Raw genomic sequence first — 14,544 nt, 5'->3', positions numbered from 1 at the left:
CCTCCCTCTTTCTACTGTAAATGCCTCTCCCTATACACCCAAGCATTCTGCTAGCATTTCCTGCTGCTCTATGACATTGTCTGCCTACCTTTAAGTCTTCTGAAATAATGACCCCTAAATCCCTTTCCTCAGATACTGAGGTTAGGACTGTATCACTGATTTTATATTCTGCTCTTGGGTTTTTACGCCCCAGGTGCATTATCTTGCACTTATCAACATTAAATTTTAGTTGCCAGATTTTTTACCATTCCTCTAGTTTTCCTAAATTCTTTTCCATTTGGTGTATCCCTCCAGGAACATCAACCCTGTTACAAATCTTTGTGGCATCAGCAAAAAGACACACCTTACCATCGAGGCCTTCTGCAATTTCGCAGATAAAGATATTAAACAATATGGGTCCCAGAACAGATCCCTGAGGTACCACACTGGTAACAAGACCATGGTCTGAATATACTCCATTGACTACAACCCTCTGTTGTCTGTCCCTCTGCCTCTGCCTAATCTATTCAACAATAAGGGAGTCCAAGCTCAAAGACTGCAATTTATTCCTAAGCCTTCTATGTGGGACAGTATCAAAAGCCTTACTAAAGTCTAGATAAGCGATGTCTACTGCACTTCTGCCATCTATTATTTTAGTCATCCAATCAAAAAAATCAATAAGATTAGTTTGACCCGATCTCCCTGAAGTAAACCCATGCTGTTTTTCATCTTTTAATCCATGGGATTTTAGATGGTCCACAATCCTCTCCTTAAGTATGGTTTCCATTAATTTCCCCACTATTGATGTCAGGCTTACTGGCCTATAGGTGCCCGATTCCTCCCTACTACCTTTCTTGTGAATGGGCACTAAATTTGCTAATTTCCAATCTTTTGGGACGACTCCTGTTACCAGTGATTGGTTAAATAAATCTGTTAATGGTTTTGCTAGTTCACCACTAAGCTTTTTTAATAGCTTTGGGTGTTTCCTATCAGGCCCCTGTGACCACTACACTATAGAGCTGTATGGTCAGTTCCTAAAAAAAAATATATATATGAGACTTCTGCTGTATATGAAAATGTACTACTAGTAAGTATTCCTATACAGCAGAAGTCTCATATGATTATAATTATATATTTTTTTGTAACTGGCCATGCAGCTCTATAGTGTAGTGTTTAACATTCTTGGCTGTACTGTAGAAGGTTGCGAGTTTGAATCCCGCCAGAAACTTTTCAGAAATAGAGGCTAAATTAGATTTAAATACACTGACTCGAGCATCGCGCTCGAGCACACGCAATATTCGGCCAAATGATCCCTGGCCCAGTGAAAATGCCTGAGCTTGTGGATCTTGCTTAGAAATGGCTTCTTCTTTGCACTGTAGAGTTTCAGCTGGCAACGGCGGATGGCACGGTGGATTGTGTTCACTGACAATGGTTTCTGGAAGTATTCCTGAGCCCATTCTGTGATTTCCTTTACAGTAGCATTCCTGTTTGTGGTTCAGTGTCGTTTAAGGGCCCGGAGATCACGGGCATCCAGTATGGTTTTACGGCCTTGACCCTTACGCACAGAGATTGTTCCAGATTCTCTGAATCTTCGGATGATGTTATGCACAGTTGATGATGATAGATGCAAAGTCTTTGCAATTTTTCGCTGGGTAACACCTTTCTGATATTGCTTCACTATCTTTCTGTGCAACATTGTGGGAATTGGTGATCCTCTACCCATCTTGGCTTCTGAGAGACACTGCCACTCTGAGAAGCTCTTTTTATACCCAATCATGTTGCCAATTAACCTAATTAGTGTTATTTGGTCTTCCAGCTCTTCGTTATGCTCAAATTTACTTTTTCCAGCCTCTTATTGCTACTTGTCCCAACTTTTTTGAGATTTGTTGACACCTTGAAAATGTTAAAATGATACATTTACTCGGATTAAACGTTTGATCTGTCATCTACGTTCTATAACAAATAAAATATTGACATTTGCCATCTCCACATCATTGAATTCAGTCTTTATTCACAATTTGCTTAGTGTCCCAACTTTTTGGGAATCAGGTTTGTAGATTACCCAACAGTCGGGGGGGGGGGGTTACCCTAAATTTGCATCATATGATATAATTTTGCTCTTATATGTGGATATTGTTATACATCATCGCATTTAGTGATTTGTATGTTAAAGTTTTAACCAAGTTAGAAAATTTACAATTTTCTGCCATTAACTTGTTATTTATGTAGCTATTGGTGGTAGTGGTATTACTATTCCCAATGTGTATACAAGAGCATGCATACAAATGCATCCTCATTATTATTTTACTGCAGGTGACAAGATTTAGGATAGGCATAGCTTGCATCTTGCTCATTTTCACTCTCGGTACAGATTTACGTGATACTGGGAATATTCTGTCTTGATTATAAATGTTTAGCATTTTCTATGCGCTTGTTCTCTGAAGGAAGTAGAATTTCGGAGGATGTGAATGTTACTACGGTAGGGAAGCATGAATAACAGGACAAGACAAAAGTTATATGAATAATGTATACCCTTTCCAATATATCATGGTGTGATTTTTGCTCATGCTCTTTACCAAATTTCAAGTGAATGTCGACTCTTAAACCTAATTTTGCCTCTTCTAGTTGAAATTAGTTCAAAATTATACACTAAGAATTTTTTTAAATATGTTTCTCAGAGCCCTAAATCCCCCGTATAGATCAATACATAAATGATAAAATTCTGGATACCAGCACTCACCACTAGAGGGAGTATAGGAGCTTACTGTATATACTGTACATTACATAGTAACATAGTATATAAGGCAGAAAAAAGACATTTGTCCATCCAGTTCAGCCTGTTATCCTGCAAGTTGATCCAGAGGAAGACAAAAAAAAAAAAACTGTGAGGTACAAGCCAATTTTCCCCACTTCAGGGGGGAAAAATTCCTTCCTGACTCCAATAAGACAATCAGAATAACTCTTTTAGTAGCTATAGCCTGTAATATTATTATACTCCCATTGAACTTTGTAATAAAGCAGTATGCAGTGCATTCCCTCTAGTGGTGGCTGAAAGCAGACTGAATGCTATGTTTTAAATCTATATTTTTGCAGGGGATTTGGAGCTCTACATTATTAAAATGGAGCCCCGATTGCTACTAAGATATATTTTGATTTCAATCAGGAAACAATTAGAAACCAAAAAATGACATGGTGTTAAAAGTTGGAGATTCACTCCAAAATCTAATTTTAGAACCCACAAAAAAGCTGACATACTGGGAAACTTAATAAAGTAATGCCTCACTTGCAACTAACTTTTGTACAAGTGCTGGGAGCAAACTGGATACATAATTGTACAGATCCCCTCGAGTATAGGAAAAATAATTTCAAGAGTTAGAAATGTTATTGTATTCTCTAGCATATGATATTCTCCAAAGGAGAAGGCAAGCCAAGATAAATTTGAGATGAAAGGTTTCTGTAAAGAGATTACATGTCCGATTCCCTTATATACTTTTGAGCACAACAAATGTAATTCTGAAAGACATATCGGCGGTCCTGGACCGTATGATTAGTGCTTCATAGTATGTGGGATTACAGAGTCCTGTGGTCAACGATATTAAACCAGATGAGTCAGTATCCAGCAGCAGATGAAAACTAGAAGATACATGTGTATTTGGTAAATCCTTACATTGTGTTGCAGTTGAAAACACAATTTTCTCGGAGCAGGGATTGCAAGGTGAGGCTTGTAGAATTGTGAATGCAATTTTGGAGTACAATTCTCACCGCAAAGCCTCACGCACACGAACGTGTCTGTATTTGAAGCACGTGCAAGAGGCCTTATACTGTCTGCAAACCATGGATACTTTCTGCGTGCTTTATTTGTTTTTCTCACTCCCATCAACAGAAAGGACTTTTCCTGTCCAAAAAGTAGACCGAAATAGGACATGTTCTATCATTTGTGGAACGGAAAAAAAAGGATCCGAAAAAAACTTCGACATGTGCCCAGCCCAATAGTAATGAATGGGTCAGTTCTCTGTCCGCAAAATATACAGATAACACATGGATGGTAAAAGTGGTGATGTGCATGAGTTCTAAATAATGTATTAACAGACTATATAAACGTTTTTATGTGGTATAAGTCTATATTTTAATTGTATATAGGTTATATAATGTTGCTCAACAGGGACTATATTGGCTTTACTTAAAAGGATTGTCCTGCAAAAAATATTCAACATTTTTCAAACCAGCACCTGGATCTGAATACTTTTGTGATTGCATGTAATTAAATGTTTACTATAGCCACTGACTTATTCACTGAAATCTCTCTCTATAGTGCCACCTGCTGTTTGCTCCTTTTCCAATTTCTCTGTCTAGCTAACTGAGATGGATGCACATGCTCAGTTCAATCATTCAACTGCCACCAACTGAAGTAGAAAGGACATGCCCCATGGGAAAGGGCATGCCCCCTAAGCTCCAAGCTTGAAAGAAATCTGAATGGTCTTTGGATCCATGGAGCTACAGGGCTGGCTTGTTTGAAAGAGGCAGTCATGTTCTATATCATATACAGTTGCAAGAAAAAGTATGTGAACCCTTTATAATGATATGGATTTCTGCACAAATTGGTCATAAAATGTGATCTGATCTTCACCCAAGTCACAACAATAGACAATCACAGTCTGATTAAACTAATAACACAAAAAGAATTAAATTTTTACCATGTTTTTATTGAACACACCATGTAAACATTCACAGTGCAGGTGGAAAAAGTATGTGAACCCTTGGATTTAATAACTGGTTGAACCTCCTTTGGCAGCAATAACTTCAACCAAACGTTTCCTGTAGTTGAAGATCAGACGTGCACAACGGTCAGGAGTAATTCTTGACCATTCCTCTTTACAGAACTGTTTCAGTTCAGCAATATTCTTGGGATGTCTGGTGTGAATCACTTTTTAGAGATCATTCCACAGCATCTCAATTGAGTTGAGGTCAGGACTCTGACTGGGCCACTCCAGAAGGCGTATTTTCTTCTGTTTAAGCCATTCTGTTGTTGATTTATTTCTATGCTTTGGGTCGTTGTCCTGTTGCAACACCCATCTTTGGTTGAGCTTCAGCTGGTGGACAGATGGCCTTAAGTTCTCCTGAAAAATGTCTTGATAAACTTGGGAATTCATTTTTCCTTCAATGATAGCAATCTGTCCAAGAAAGCAGCCCCAAACCATGATGCCCCCACCACCATACTTCACAGTTAGGATGAGCTTTTGATGTTGGTGTGCTGTGCCTCTTTTTCTCCACACATAGTGTTGTGTGTTTCTTCCAAACAACTCAACTTGGGTTTCATCTGTCCACAGAATATATTGCCAGTACTGCTGTGGAACATCCAGGTGCTCTTGTGCAAACTGTAAACATGCAGCAATATTTTTTTTGGACAGCAGTGGCTTCCTCTGTGGTATCTTCCCATGAAATTCATTCTTGTTTAGTGTTTTACGTATCGTAGATTCGCTAACAGGGATGTTAGCACATGCCAGATACTTTTGTAAGTCTTTAGCTGACACTCTAGGATTCTTCTTCACCTCATTGAGCAGTCTGCGCTGTGCTCTTGCAGTCATCTTTACAGGATGGCCACTCCTAGGGAGAGTAGCAGCAGTGCTGAACTTTCTACATTTATAGACAATTTGTCTTACCGTGGACTGATAAACAGCAATGCTATTGGAGATACTTTTATAACCCTTTCCAGCTTTATGCAAGTCAACAATTCCTAATTATAGGTCTTCTGAGAGCTCTTTTGTGCGAGGCATCATTCACATCAGGCAATGATTCTTGTGAAAAGCAAACCCAAACTGGTGTGTGTTTTTTATAGGGCAGGGCAGCTGTAACCAACACCTCCAATCTCATCTCATTGATTGGACTCCAGTTGGCTGACACCTCACTCCAATTAGCTCTTGGAGATGTCATTACTCTAGGGGTTCACATACTTTTTCCACCTGCTCTGTGAATGTTTACATGGTGTGTACAATAAAAACATGGTAACATTTAATTCTTTGTGTGTTATTAGTTTAAGTCTTATTAGTTTAAGTCTTAATCTGAAGATCAGATTACATTTTAGGACCAATTTGTGCAGAAATCCATATCATTTCAAAGGGTTCATATACTTTTTCTTGCAACTGTAGGATTTTCCTTTTTTACATTAATCATTGGATAACCCCTTTAATCTCATGTGGTAAAAGTACATGTCTGCATTATTTTATTCTTCCTAATCGCAGAGGTAATAGGCATCACATAGGGTCTGAGATCGTGCCAAATTCAGGTGTCAGAAAATCCTGCATGAATGGCCCATACAGAGCACAGGAATTCAAAGTGGATGTCCAGTCCTGAGCTCAAAGATGATGTCAATATCCATAGGTAAAAATTACTTACCATTTACCGTATTTCTCCTAGTGTTTTTTGCTGAGTTGTTTTTTAGCTCCACTAGGACAGAGTTTTGACTGTGACTACATCTTATCTACCGGACCTAGAGGGAGTCTGTGGTAGGCCTTAACACACTTTCTGCCTCATCATTAGTCAAGAATGCTCCTCTGCAGAGGTGCACCATCAATGAGGTGAGGTGAGGCGATTGCCTCAGGCAGTATCGGGTAGGGGCAAGAGGGGGGCAGCAGAAGGGGGATTATTTGTTTCTGCAGTATAGTATTGGGAAGCACAGTGGGCACAGTATGTGGCGCTGTATTACCCTGTATGTTTTGTAGCTATGTATGTAATATTTTTCAATTATGTCTTTAACAGTAGGGCTGGAGGGAAGGGATTAGGTTAAGAAATTGGCATTGGGGATTGGGACACCGCTTCAGTTTTCGCCTCAGGCAGCAGAAGGGCTAGGTGCACCCCTGCTCCTCTGTCCCACCCCCTGTAGCTTGTCTTCATTAGATTGGCTGCTGTTTGGAAACAAGCCCACCACAAGTTCCCCAGGAACTCACTGCATGATTGTAGCATCCAGATTACTAAAACCTCCAGGGACAAAAATATTATCAGGGAATCGCCTCACATAGGGAAATAAGTCTTAGGGGGAACCTGGTTGAAGGTTATAGGTTGGGGGGATATGTTGCTCTTTAAAGTGAAATAAGGAGATGGAAAAATGTCTTTTTATTTTCCATTTGGCTTTCCTTGTGCTGTAGAATCATCTCTCTACACACAGGTAATAGAATATTCATGACGACTGAAGGATGGTTATTATATGTATGCGGCACAAATTACCCTGACAATTTACTTGTTTGATGCAAGTGCTAATTTCATTTGTATTATGAACGGAAAGAGCTTACTGCCGTTTGTGTGTGCGGCTTGTAAGAACAACTGCTTGCTTCCCCTGATGAATGCTGTAGGAAATGATTAGCAGGTAAGGAAATGGCTCAAGACAAATCTGCTCACTGCCTGAGCACACGTAGCAGCACAGTCACGTAGCACTATGGCTTATATAGGCTTTTAATATTGATGACCTTTCCTCAGGGTAGGTTATCAATATCATATGGGCGGGGGCCCGACACCCAGCACCCCCGCCGCTCATCTGCATGAGGAGACAGCACGCGCAGTACTCACGTGCCGTCTCACGTCTCTCTTCCTGTTCACCACTGCTGTCTATGGCAAAGCAGCAGAGAGCAGGAAGAGATACAGCGTGTGCCTGTGCCATCTCCTCATAGAGCTGATCACCGGAGGTGCCAGTTGTAGGACGACCTAGGATGGGTGTCGGATGACCTATCCTGCATATCAATGGAGTGAGACGCTCATTTGAGTGGAGATATTTATTTATTTACATATCTAATATAGTTAAACATTAAATAATTTATAAAACATTTGGTTATATTAGTTAAACAACATTATATGCATCGCGGCCTGTAATTTAATCCACTAAAGTATAAATATGTATTTAGTAACTTCAAGTTGTTGTCTTTTATTAACAAACTGTTTTTACTATATATACTAATGGTAAATTGAATGCATGCCACCATGTACTGTCTTTCTGTGTCATGTCTTGTGAGCACATGCTGTAAATGTATGGTTCTTGGGCCTGGACCTCAAATGTAAAGCTCCGGCATTCTAGTAGGAGCAGGTCAGGTGACTCGCTGAGAGAGAGACCAGGGATCCCAGAGAAGTGCATAGAAGCATTTTATAACCACTTCAGTCATCTCAGAGACTAAGCATCTCTAAGGAACGCAATGTCGTGAACAGAGACAGCAGCAATACCTCAGCTGTGTGAATGTCTTTGTGACCCCCTTGGGGAAATATCATCTAGAAACAAGATAAAATAACATAGCTAAAAATATAAAATAAAATAAAAATAATAAATAAAGCACACAGTGAGTGTAAGAGGGTTAAACATGTCTGTAGTATATATTGTAGCTTGCCCTATTATTTATATAACCTACATTCCATTGTTTACTATATTTGATACGTAACTGAGGTTGGATTTAAGTTATACGTCTCCCTATGTTGAATGAATACATTACTATATGCGACAGCCTGTGTCAGACATTGTAGAAAGTGCTAGAAAGAAGGGGGTGGAGCATAGTGCTGACAGGATGTAGGGCTGTGAGGGACTGTTATGGAGACTTATGAGAGAAGAGTCATCAACGAGAATAGTTTCTAGAGAGAGAGAAATAAGAAGACTGAGACCAGAGACAGCACAGCTACAGAAGAGCAACTGGGACTGTTACCATACCTCCCAACTTTTTAGATGGTCAAAGAGGTACACTAATGGGGGACGTGGCTTGCTGATGGCAGAGTAAGATGCTGTACCAGATTTCCCCCACACCAGTCAACTCCAGGCACCTTTTTGCACCCCAAACCAAGTAGATCGCCAGGTGAAAGACAAGAACAGCATCTGATGTTGAGCCAGAGCCAGAGTATGCCTCCATAGAGAAGTTTTTCTCTTCATCCTCTTCCCAGCCAGACTGTGAAGCACTTCTCAAGATGGCGCTAAACAATACAGACACACAAGCTAGTGCTCCATCAGCAACACAGGGCATCCACAGGGGACCTCACCTCTGAGACTGGTAGGCAGCAACCCTGGGGATCCACTTGCCCTCATTGACAGTCCACTCGCTGGCTCAGATCCTTCAGCGGCAAGTGTCCACTTTTCTTCAGAGTGGCTTACGGCCCAGCAAAATGCAGGGCCATCACCATCATGGTCCTCTTCCCCCCAGGGGTCCTCTCCACCCCACGCTTCTGGGAAAAAGAACAACAAACCGAGGAATGATGACAGCTGGGACTGAAAGGCTCATATTAGGGCCATGCCTAAATGGAGATCGATGCCTTATTGCAGCATTTTGAGGCTTCACATAAAAAGATATGGAGGCCATCCATAAAGATATACAGCACATTGAAGGCAGAGTGGCTGAGTTGGAGGACGCGCAGGAAAAGATACAAGACATGCTGGGTACTCATGCTAACATGCTACATGGTCATTCTTTGCAAATTTATGAGCACCAGAATCATTTAGATGATATTGAGAAAAGAAATAGGAAAAATAATCTCCATATCAGGGGCCTGAGTGAATAGGTTGAGGGGTCCCAGTTAGAGGAGTTTGTCCAATCTTTATTTGGTAATCTACTTCAATATCCTTCTGACCAAAAGATCGAGCTCAATCTCATACATAAAGCCCTGGGTCCAAAGCTCTCTGACCCGACAAGGCCCAGAGACGTCATATGTAGGATCCACTTCTTCAAGGAGAAAGACGCTATACTGAACAAGGTTTGGGGCTCTGATTCCCCTCTCATATCAGAATAAACCTTTACTGATTCTCCCGGATCTAGCCAGATGAACTCTCCTTTTACTGAAAGCTTTGAAACCATTTTTCATGGTCCTCAGGGAAAATACAATTTTGTACAGATGTTCCCCTTTCAACCTATACTGTAGCACGTAAAGATAGCAAATCTGTGGTCTTCAGATCCCCTAAGGATCCCCCAAAAATACTGTGAACCTTTGACCTGGGAACCTTTGACCTGTCCCCAGTGTCTCTACTGGAGTGGCCTACACAGCATCCTCCTTCCCAAGCCCCACCCAGAGAACAGTGGAAGATGGTTCGACCAAAACCCCGACCAAAACCCCAGTGAGCTATGAAGAAGCAACGTCAATCTGCACATGGACCCCTCGGCTGAGTCATAGAAACATAGAATGTGTCGGCAGATAAGAACCATTTGGCCCATCTAGTCTACCCAATATACTAAATACTATGGATAGCCCCTGGCCCTATCTTATATGAAGGATGGCCGTATGCCTATCCCATGCATGCTTAAACTCCTTCACTGTATTTGCAGCTGCCACTTCTGCAGGAAGGCTATTCCATGCATCCACTACTCTCTCAGTAAAGTAATACTTCCTGATATTACTTTTAGACCTTTGCCCCTCTAATTTAAAACTATGTCCTCTTCTAGCAGTTTTTCTTCTTTTAAATATTCTCTCCTCTTTTACCTTGTTGATTCCCTTTATGTATTTAAAAGTTTCTATCATATCCCCTCTGTCTCGTCTTTCTTCCAAGCTATATATGTTAAGGTCCTTTAATCCTTCCTGGTAAGTTTTATCCTGCAATCCATGTACCAGTTTAGTAGCTCTTCTCTGAACTCTCTCCAAAGTATCAATATCCTTCTGGAGATATGGTCTCCAGTACTGAGCACAATACTCCAAATGAGGTCTCACTAGCGCTCTGTAGACCGGCATGAGCACCTCCCTCTTTCTACTGGTAATTCCTCTCCCTATACACCCAAGCATTCTGCTAGCATTTCCTGCTGCTCTATGACATTGTCTGCCTACCTTTAAGTCTTCTGAAATAATGACCCCTAAATCCCTTTCCTCAGATACTGAGGTTAGGACTGTATCACTGATTTTATATTCTGTCAAGGGACTTCTCAACTTCCTGGTCTTCTCATCATCTACAGCGCCCCCTCAACTAAAGTCAATACACAGGACTAGCTGCTAACTTGCCTTCTTTGTATCGGTTTGGAGTTTTTTAGTACCCAATATTAGACCCTTTGGTCTTCATTCCTTGAGGTGGTGTGGGATACCACCTCCGTCCTTGGCTTCTTCTCCCCCCTACAAGGGATTATGACACTAGTGTGCTGTTGGTGCCTTTAGTCACTTAGTAGTTCAGGCATATGCCTTTCTGTGATTTCCTTAATATGGATGTTATTGTCTTGTCTTTTGTGGTCTTGCCCTTCCTCTTGTGATCTCCTCATGTTTCCCCTTTCTGGTACTGGCATCTCAATGTTATTTTAGTTTTCACTGGAGGCTTTCCGGCATCATCGCAACCCTGACATTCTGCTCTTTTTAATGTCCGTGATCTTAACGATATTGAAAAATTGAGCCAAATCTTATATCATCTGCATAGGAGGGGGGTTGTGGTGGCAATGCTGCAGGAGACTCATTTTAAGGCCTGTTCTATTCCCAAATGTCCCTCTTTTTATTGCCCTAACTGGCATAACTCTTCCCACCCTGACCATCAAGTCTGCGGGGTATCGATCGCTTTCCATAAATCTTTCAAGTATGATGTTATAGCCTCAGAGGCAGGTTTTTATTTCTTAAAGTGTCTATTGCCAATGTAGTAAAAACAATTGCTTCTGCTTACTACCCTAATCAGGATCAGGTGCACTTTGGTATTTGAGTTCTACAGGATTTGGCGAGGTTTGTAGAATGAACCAACATCATCCTGGAGGAGACTTCAATCTTTGTCTTGACCCTTTAATAAATTCCTCCTCAGGTAGGACCTCTATATCTCTTTTGTCATTGAGAGCTCTCACAAGCATGTTGACTTTGATGTCCTTGGAAGACCTTTGGAGACTTCTTCACCTGAAACATAGGGGCTACACATTTCACTCCTCCTCTCACAATAGCTATGGACGTATAGACTACTTATTTTTATACCAAGCTCTGCTGGACTCTTCCCCAAGGAGCTCTATAATCCAGTTTGTACGGTCGGAACATGCACCAGTTAGAGGTGCTTTCTCTAGCTCTGGCATGTCCTCCCCTTCTTTCACCTGGCGTCTTAATGACAACTTCCTGAAGGTCCCACTATGCATGGTAGAGTTGGAAACAACTATATGGGAATATATATGTATATATATATATATTTATATATATATATATATATATATATATATATACAGTACAGACCAAAAGTTTGGACACACCTTTTCATTCAAAGAGTTTTCTTTATTTTCATGACTATGAAAATTGTAGAATCACACTGAAGGCATCAAAACTATGAATTAACACATGTGGAATTATATACATAATGTCATATTCTAGTTTCTTCAAAGTAGCCACCTTTTGCTTTGATTACTGCTTTGCACACTCTTGGCATTCTCTTGATGAGCTTCAAGAGGTAGTCACCTGAAATGGTTTTCACTTCACAGGTGTGCCCTGTCAGGTTTAATAAGTGGGATTTCTTGCCTTATAAATGGGGTTGGGACCATCAGTTGCGTTGTGGAGAAGTCAGGTGGATACACAGCTGATAGTCCTACTGAATAGACTGTTAGAATTTGTATTATGGCAAGAAAAAAGCAGCTAAGTAAAGAAAAACGAGTGGCCATCATTACTTTAAGAAATGAAGGTCAGTCAGTCAGAAAAATTGGGAAAACATTGAAAGTGTCCCCAAGTGCAGTCACAAAAACCATCAAGCGCTACAAAGAAACTGGCTCACATGCGGACCGCCCCAGGAAAGGAAGACCAAGAGTCACCTCTGCTGCGGAGGATAAGTTCATTTGGGTCACCAGCCTCAGAAATCGCAGGTTAACAGCAGCTCAGATTAGAGACCAGGTCAATGCCACACAGAGTTCTAGCAGCAGACACATCTCTAGAACAACTGTTAAGAGGAGACTGTGTGAATCAAGCCTTCGTGGTAGAATATCTGCTAGGAAGCCACTGCTAAGGACAGGCAACAAGCAGAAGAGACTTGTTTGGGCTAAAGAACACAAGGAATGGACATTAGACCAGTGGAAATCTGTGCTTTGGTCTGATGAGTCCAAATTTGAGATCTTTGGTTCCAACCACCGTGTCTTTGTGCAACACAGAAAAGGTGAACGGATGGACTCTACATGCCTGGTTCCCACCGTGATGCATGGAGGAGGTGTGATGGTGTGGGGGTGCTTTGCTGGTGACACTGTTGGGGATTTATTCAAAATTGAAGGCATACTGAACCAGCATGGCTACCACAGCATCTTGCAGCGGCATGCTATTCCATCCGGTTTGCGTTTAGTTGGACCATCATTTATTTTTCAACAGGACAATGACCCCAAACACACCTCCAGGCTGTGTAAGGGCTATTTGACCATGAAGGAGAGTGATGGGGTGCTGCGGACCTGAACCCAATCGAGATGGTTTGGGGTGAGCTGGACCGCAGAGTGAAGGGCAAAAGGGCCAACAAGTGCTAAGCATGTCTGGGAACTCCTTCAAGACTGTTGGAAGACCATTTCAGGTGACTACCTCTTGAAGCTCATCAAGAGAATGCCAAAGGTGTGCAGAGCAGTAATCAAAGCAAAAGGTGGCTACTTTGAAGAACCTAGAATATAACATATTCTCAGTTGTTTCACACTTTTTTGTTATGTATATAATTCCACATGTGTTAATTCATAGTTTTGATGCCTTCAGTGTGAATCTACAATTTTCATAGTCATGAAAATAAAGAAAACTCTTTGAATGAGAAGGTGTGTCCAAACTTTTGGTCTGTACTGTATATATATTGTGACAGGACCAGGGGGAAAGTGGTAGAAGGAGTCTACATTTCACCTAGGTTCCTGTCTTATATGTTCTAAAAAGCAGCCAGGGAATTGACAGCAAGGAAAACTAGGTTTTCTCTTTGCAAGGGTTTTGTTAAAAACCTGGTTAGAAGGGCCTGGCTGCTTGGAGCAGGGAGAGATGGGTGGGTCCCTGCTCCAATTAGCCACTCCAGGTATTCAGGGTAACTGTGGCTAATCACCTTGGAACCTGAGTGTGCTATAAAAGGGCAAACAGCTCACTAGCTGCTCTCTCTGCTCCTGGGAAGAACCCTGCTGGGTGAGTCAAAAACAACAGTGTGTTTTGTTGATGGACCTGGGCACAAGGCTCAGTTTCATGTAGTTAGGGACTACTGCCTGTTTAGACGTAGTGGCCAGACAGCCAGGTATTTCATTTGTTTTGAACTGTTTTGTTTAATATTTATTTCTGTGCAAAAGTCAATAAAACTGGCTGAGGCCAGTTGCACCATACTTGCTTGGACTGGACTGTGTTTTATGTGCCTATAGCGCCCGTCTATCCCAGGAGACGGCGGTCCCGTGAGCTAATCCCGTCAATATATATATATATATATATATATATATAGGACCCTCCAGCACTCCGGTGTAATGGGAAGCTCTCTAATGTGTCTTGAGGTGTCTTGATTTTCCATGGCTGTTGACTGAGAAAAGAGCGTTTATCTAAGCTTAGGGATTTATTCTTGAAATTTGGATGGAAGGAAACCTTAAATAAATCCTCTCCCTCCTCATCCCTGTGTGCTGAACTTTCCTCTATTAGACATCAAATAGTAGTCATCTTGGAAAAATCGCTCTGTATTAGAGATAAGATACGCAAGAGATA

Source organism: Bufo gargarizans, chromosome 2 (genome assembly GCF_014858855.1).
Source record: "Bufo gargarizans isolate SCDJY-AF-19 chromosome 2, ASM1485885v1, whole genome shotgun sequence".
Lineage (NCBI taxonomy): Eukaryota > Metazoa > Chordata > Amphibia > Anura > Bufonidae > Bufo > Bufo gargarizans.
Note: the sequence above shows the minus strand (reverse complement) of the source record.